This window comes from Polyergus mexicanus, unplaced genomic scaffold (genome assembly GCF_030449975.1).
Source record: "Polyergus mexicanus isolate NDT 795.1 unplaced genomic scaffold, iyPolMexi1.0 SCAF_17, whole genome shotgun sequence".
NCBI lineage: Eukaryota > Metazoa > Arthropoda > Insecta > Hymenoptera > Formicidae > Polyergus > Polyergus mexicanus.
Genome location: NW_027223337.1, coordinates 2,998,241 through 3,005,829, shown reverse-complemented (window position 1 = coordinate 3,005,829; position 7,589 = coordinate 2,998,241). Strand labels below are relative to the sequence as shown.

At 62.7% G+C, this 7,589-nt stretch overlaps 1 pseudogene; it reads right to left on the bottom strand.

Annotated features, from left to right (window-relative positions):
* Nucleotides 1–4,628: 4,628 nt before the first annotated feature.
* LOC138940910 (U2 spliceosomal RNA) lies at nt 4,629–4,807 on the bottom strand (annotated as a pseudogene).
* Between the last annotated feature and the right edge of the window lie 2,782 nt (nt 4,808–7,589).

The following is a 7,589-nucleotide window of genomic DNA, read 5'->3' as shown; positions in this document are numbered from 1 at the left end:
GAGGACCGCCAATCCGCCTGGCCACAACTCCCCGCAGAGACGCCCACGCGAGCGTCCTGACCGTCGCGTCGCCAGCCGTAAGCATACGGAAGACGTGCGCGACGGACAGGACGTCCGCGAGGTCAGCTAGCGGAAGTAGCCCACAACCCCCGCGTTTCGGGGGGAGGTAGACCACTTCCGCGCTGGCTCTCTGCGGGAGGTTGAGCCAGGCCTTGGCTTTGCGGCGGATCTCCAAGTCCGCCGCCTTCAGGGGACGCTTCTCCACTGTGGCCCCCCGCAGCAGAAAGTCCATCCGTGGCAGGATGTTCGTTGCCACGACCTCCAGTTTCTGCCACGGGGCAAGGAGGGATCGGTCAACCGCGCGAAGATCCTCAAGGAGGCCCCCGATAGTGGCGAATGGCGTTTGGTCGACCGAGCAACCCGTCGGGATACCGAGATGGTGATACGGCTCACCGGACGCAAGGGGATGGACGGGCTCTCCCTGGATTTCGAAGGTCGTCGGTAGGACCCTGCTGCCTGCTCCTGCACCGATGTGCAGGGTGGCACATTTAGCAGGGTTGAACCGCAACCCCACCGACGATGCTCCGTCCTCTGCAGCAGCCAGAAGCCGCTGCATTCCCTCGGGCGTATCGGCAACGAGTGCAATGTCGTCCGCATACGCTAAAACGCTAAAGCGCGAGCCCAATAGATCGAACCCCGCATCGACATCGGTAATTGCACGCAGTACCGAGTCGATGGCGAGGTCAAATACTATCGGGCTCAGCGGACAACCTTGCCGAACCCCCGAACGAACAGGGATGGGGTCGGTGAACCCGTCGGCCGCGCGCACCCGCGTGGTGCATCCCTCATACATGGATTGCCATGTACGAACGATGCCCCCCGGCACCCCGGAGCGAACGAGAGCGCGGCGGATCACCGCGTGCGGGACCGAACCAAACGCGTTGGAAAGGTCCAGCCACGCGACGACCGCCTGCCGCCTAGTCCTCCGCGCATAAGTCAGGATCTCCCGCAGGACAAAATTGTGCTCAAAGCACCCCTCGTCCCGCAGGAATCCCTTCTGAGCCGGACTTAGCTTGTTGTTGCTGACCGCCCAATCGGTCAGACGATCGGCAACGAGCGCCGCGAAAAGTTTGGGGGCAGTGTCCCCCAGCGCGAGAGGGCGCCAGTTTTCCAATATATCCCGGTCGCCTTTCTTATACACCAATACGGTGTTGGAGGTCTTCCAGGACGCTGGGACTGCCTCAAGCCGATAACACGCATTAAATAATGCGGTGAGGAGCCGCACTCCCGGATCCGCTCCACGAAGGTCACGGTAAGTGATACCGTCGGGACCCGGCGCAGAGTTCGTCATACGCCGGAGCCGACGGTCCACCTCCAACTCCGTGAAGGGATCCAGGAGCGCGGACTCCCCCTCATCGGCCAAGGGGTCAGCACGCTCCACCTCCGCGCCCAGGTTGCCCAGGAGTTCGCCGCCGCGGTACAGCCCTTCGAAGTACGCCTGAACCCGCTGTCTCGGCACTTGGCACGATTCAGCAGGCCCCCGCAGCACTTCTCGGACTGCCTTGCGACGGTTCGCCCTGTACAGTGCCTGAATGCGCGTAGCTTCGCGCACCCAGCCCCCGCGACCTTCTCCCTGCTGCTGGGGACCGGCCGGTGCCGGCCCCCTCCTGACGCCGTCTCGCGCCGGCACTCCCCCCTCACCCCGACGCGCCCGCGCCTCACGCGACCGATCCGGACGGTCGCGGGCGCCGGGTGCACCCCCGCCAACCGCTCTCGCTGCATCCTCCCCGAAGAAGGTGGCGACAGCAGCCGCCACCTCCTCCAGGTCCGCAATCGAGGCGACGGCCTCCGCCCGCCCGACCATCGCGTCACGAGCAGCCACACGTTGCCGCCTGTGCTGTCTTGCGACAGCCGCAGGGGCCGGTTGGCCACCGGACGGCAAGCCGGGCGGGGGGTTAGCACGTCGCGGGTTTCGGGGGTGCCCCCCGCCCCCGCTCCTAGAGACCGGCGGTGCCTCGCCGCTCGCTCCGGAGCCGCCGGCTACGGGAACGCCCCGCCGACGGCCCATCACCCCAAGGACATTTACCTGGGCACTCGGATGTCCCGCGATGCCTTCTTCAGCACGCTCTCCCGGTGCCCTCTCCACGCTGGTCCCCGGCTGTGGGATGCCCGCAGCAACCCCTCGAACAGTGCGGACCATTGTCCGCTGCAAGACGACCGAACACGGTCGTAAGTTAGGCGTCGTTGTTGAATTCGCCGGCGTTTGTGGCGGATGACCGGGCGTCCGCCTCAGCCCCACCGGCGTCGGACCATCGCCCCCGCTGGAGTCGCCGCTCCACCTCCCCCTCGCTCTTCGCCCCACGTGCCTCCTCCACGGCCCACCTGAGTCCCCCTCGTCCTCCGATGGCGATGAGGGGGGCGCCGCTCCTTGGTGCCGCCGCTCCTCCTGCCCTGGTGTTGAGGGTGTTAAAGGAAGGCGCATCCCGCCGACCACCTCCAACGGTGACCCCTCCAAGATGGTAGGGAGGGGGGAGGGTCTCGATGGGGTGACCCTCCCCGCGGTGTACCCCGTGGCCATCACGGGGGACCCGCACGTTGACGTGGTCACCGTCTGGGTGGTCAGCGTGGCGGATCCCGACGCCGCAGGCACAAACGGCGGTGTAATGACCCCCGCGCACACGCCGCAGATGGAAGGCGGCGTGGTGGGGGTCATTCGGGGGGGCGGGGTCCCTCGTTGCGGGGTGGGCGTCCTCGCCGCACCCCTCGCCCCCCCGGATGCCTGCAGCGTCAGCGCGGCACTGAGATTACGTACCGCGGTGCCGGCTGGGGATGTCATCACCGGCTGGGCCCCCCTGGTGTTCCTCCCTGAAGAAGGGGGCCCCCGCGGTACGCCCCTGGCCGATGGTCGGGCCAGGGGGCCCGTCCGTGGCGCGCACTTCTCGGCCGGCACGCTTGACGCCCGAGATCGGCTCCTGGTCGTAGGACCCCCACAGGATGTCGTCGGGGGGGTCCTCTCGGGCGTCCTCCTCCATGCGCCCCCCATGCCGCCGAAGGATGGAGATTCGGCGGCAGGGGACCTCCTGGGGGGCGCGCGTGCCGGTCTGGATGCGCCGCTCTTCACGAGAGGCGCGCTCGTGGAACGCCGCAAATTCCGATTTAATTCGGGCCCCGCCTGGCTGGTGGTGGTCGGCGGGGCCCCTGCGGCACTCCTCGTCGTTGATTTGCCCCCGCTGGATGGTCTGCGGGGGCTTTTGCGCGCCTCTCTTGCCGCTTGTCCGGACGGGCATCTCCTATTGGCCGCGCCATCTTGTCCTATGGATCCGCCATTATCCTGTGGATGCGCCTTACCTTTAGTTGCGGCGGCCGACGTCCTCCTAGTGGCGGCACCCAATATGGCGGCTGTCATGGCGGCCTGTGATGTCAAGATGGCCGCCCCACGTGTTGTTATTGTGGCCAGCGACGAAGATGATGTGCGTGTCGCTGGCCCCGCTGCGGTGACAGCCGCGTATGAGGGGGACTCTCCTGCTGCTCCAGATGTTCGGGATGCTGTTGTTGTTGCTGTTGCAGGTGGTGTTAATCGTGTGGTGGACGTCGTGGCCGCGGAGTGCAACGTGGGTGGCCGCGAGGAAGCGAGGCCTCGCGACGATGCTCCAGCCGACGCCGACGCAGATGGGGCCGCTGCAGAGGCCCGGGTCCGCACACCTGAAACACCACCAGAATTAGTTAACGTTCTTTGTGCTCCGCGTACTGTGCGACACGCAGCTTCCGTCCGGGGGACGTGTTCTTTCTCGAAATGTTCTTTGACGCGTCTGTACGGGACCGCGCCTGTCCCCCTAAAGTTACATATAGAACACACGTATGCTATAGTGTCCCCCGGGTGGAATTTTCTAATGTGTCGTGATAAATGCTGCGTGTCGCAGAAATCGCCCCTCGACCTGACATTTCTGTCAGTACTCCCCCAGCATCGCGGACAACACACCCGCTCCGCCAGGGGGTACGACAGGACGACTTCGAGCGGGCTCTGCGCCATAATAATAATAAATAAATAAATAAATAAACAAATAATAAAATAAAGACGCGCGGCAAGCACGGAACCCCGCGCGCGGAACGCGGAGGCGGCACGTGGCGGGATAACCTATGCAGGCACCCCGCGGCGGCGGATCGCGATGCGGCGCCCCGCCGCTACAACAACAGGTGCAACGATGCACCGCCGCACCGCGATGCACCACACGCACGCACCACACCCGCGCACCGCACACTCACCGCACTGCCGCACGTCACTCTCGGCGCAGAGCCCCAGGTCGAGGGAGCCCTAACCAAAAACTCGCGGAGCACACGCGTCGCGGCACTTCACTTTTCGCGCGGAAGACACAAAATCACAAGTCGCTTCCCGGTGAACGAAAAATCGCGGACACTCACTCGCGGATATAAATAAACAATAAATAAATACTTCTCTGAGCTAAGTCTGGCCAACTAATGGATATAATGCCCACGCGCGAGAGAGAGGTTAGGTGCACGTGGGCACCCCAGGGATCCAGCGTACCGCGCCGATTTTCGGAAACCTGGTGCAAGCAGGTTATCTGCCACGGGATTGATACCTAATAACCTGATGGGGTTGTGCTTTACCAGATTATTAGGCCGTTCCTGACGATACTGCAATGCCAGGCCGACCCGCGGCAGAGTCGGAGCAAGCTCCGGTCACCCGCCAGGTTCCAAAAATCAGTTTAATATTCTGAATCCCCTATGGGGATTGTATCAGATATTAAGCTGATAAGAACAGATAAATTGCCGTTTATTTTGAATTAATGTTCCCCGGGGGGACAGCACCCCCCCGGGGTGCGAATACAATAAAAAGTCGGCAATTAGCCGCGCGCAATATACTTAAAATATGGGCGGGAGACAATAGCCCCTCCCGCCAGTGGGCACTAAAACTAACGCGCTGGGGGAGCACTAGCCTCCCCCAGGTCGACGATATAAAAAGGTGATAAATAGATTGCCCCGGCTGACTGACCGGGGCAATGTATATCTAAATCACAGCAACCGCCCCCGGGCCAATCACAGATAAGAGGTCGGAGATAAAAGGACCCGGGGGCGCGCACGCGGCAAAAGAATAATAAATAAAATTAAATGTAAAACGCGACACACACATTCTCGGCTAAAATACAATATTAGATACGCGGCATTCATACTCGGAACAGACAGGCCCACACAACATGCAATAAAATATATAAAAATATAAAAACGGGTTAAAATAAAATTAGAGCAGGGCAAAACCCTGCTCCCTCGCCGCTGCGAGTAGATAAATAAATAAAAGTGGGCAAGACAACGCACTTAATAAATTACGCGACATGTACACCCGAGACGCAAAAAACAATAAATAAATAGGACGAAGACGCGTGAAGTGCCGCACCTACGCATTGGTGGGCCAACGCCGGCGAATCGCGCGGGGGGGTGTCGCGAGCACCCCCTCAGCCGAGGGGCGGGAGGGAGCGGCGTACTGGCGCACGCCAGACACGTGCTCCACGTAAATGTCCCTAGACCAGCGAATGGTATCCGAGACCATGAGGCGGCGCATCATCGAGGCGTAGGCGTTGCCAATCCTCAGCACCCTCAGTACCGCCTCATTCCTCGGATCCCACGAGCCAAGGGCACCGACGACGAAGGCCGTCACTACGACGCGATATCCCCGCCGCTGGAGCTCCTCAGCCAAGGGCGAGTATTTGGCGACTTTCCTCGCCCTAGCCTCATCGAAGGACACCCAGCGGTTCTCGAAGGGGATCGTCACGTCGCAGATGACGACACACTTGGAGCGCTCGTGCCAGACCACAAGATCGGGCCGTAGCTCCCCGAGTTCGCCCTCCATGCCCTCAACCCGCCGGTTTACCCGCTTCTCCCCAGGCATACGGCAAGCCTTCCAGAGGCGGTGCAATACGGCGTCGTGCCTCAGCTGAATGGCGGCGGAGTGTACCCCACAATGACCTAAAACATGGGGAAGGGTCTCGGCTGCTGCCCCGCAACGCCGACACCTTCGGTCTGCCTCCCCCCAACGGCGTGCACCGTTGAGAGGGAGGACATCCAATTTGGCGCGATGGATAAAGCGCCAGTCGGCGAAGCGAGTGAAGCTGCCGCCGCGGACATAGTGATTACTCACGCCCGCCCGCGACGACACCTCGAACACCTTCCCCTGGTCCGGCTTACGCAACAGCGTACCCGAATAGAAAGCCGCCACCGCTGAGCGCAGACGAGTAACCACCTGGTTGCGAGCACCAGGTGGCACCTTTACCGCGTCGCCTCCGGGACGTCGGCACCCGACAATGAGCCCCTCGGTCGCCTCACACCATTCCCACCGAAGGGACAACCTCTCAGACTGCCTCCGCGCAGCATTCCGAGCCGACGACCACAGGGAGCGCTCCCCTCCCTCGCGCAACCTCCCCTCCTGCGAACCGGAGAGGAAGGCCGCGATGTCCTCGCTGGTCGGAGGACCGCCAATCCGCCTGGCCACAACTCCCCGCAGAGACGCCCACGCGAGCGTCCTGACCGTCGCGTCGCCAGCCGTAAGCATACGGAAGACGTGCGCGACGGACAGGACGTCCGCGAGGTCAGCTAGCGGAAGTAGCCCACAACCCCCGCGTTTCGGGGGGAGGTAGACCACTTCCGCGCTGGCTCTCTGCGGGAGGTTGAGCCAGGCCTTGGCTTTGCGGCGGATCTCCAAGTCCGCCGCCTTCAGGGGACGCTTCTCCACTGTGGCCCCCCGCAGCAGAAAGTCCATCCGTGGCAGGATGTTCGTTGCCACGACCTCCAGTTTCTGCCACGGGGCAAGGAGGGATCGGTCAACCGCGCGAAGATCCTCAAGGAGGCCCCCGATAGTCGCGAATGGCGTTTGGTCGACCGAGCAACCCGTCGGGATACCGAGATGGTGATACGGCTCACCGGACGCAAGGGGATGGACGGGCTCTCCCTGGATTTCGAAGGTCGTCGGTAGGACCCTGCCGCCTGCTCCTGCACCGATGTGCAGGGTGGCACATTTAGCAGGGTTGAACCGCAACCCCACCGACGATGCTCCGTCCTCTGCAGCAGCCAGGAGCCGCTGCATTCCCTCGGGCGTATCGGCAACGAGTGCAATGTCGTCCGCATACGCTAAAACGCTAAAGCGCGAGCCCAATAGATCGAACCCCGCATCGACGTCGGTAATTGCACGCAGTACCGAGTCGATAGCGAGGTCAAATACTATCGGGCTCAGCGGACAACCTTGCCGAACCCCCGAACGAACAGGGATGGGGTCGGTGAACCCGTCGGCCGCGCGCACCCGCGTGGTGCATCCCTCATACATGGACTGCCATGTACGAACGATGCCCCCCGGCACCCCGGAGCGAACGAGAGCGCGGCGGATCACCGCGTGCGGGACCGAACCAAACGCGTTGGAAAGGTCCAGCCACGCGACGACCGCCTGCCGCCTAGTCCTCCGCGCATCAGTCAGGATCTCCTGCAGGACAAAGTTGTGCTCAAAGCACCCCTCGTCCCGCAGGAATCCCTTCTGTGCCGGACTAAGCTTGTTGTTGGTGACCGCCCAGTCGGTCAGACGATCGGCA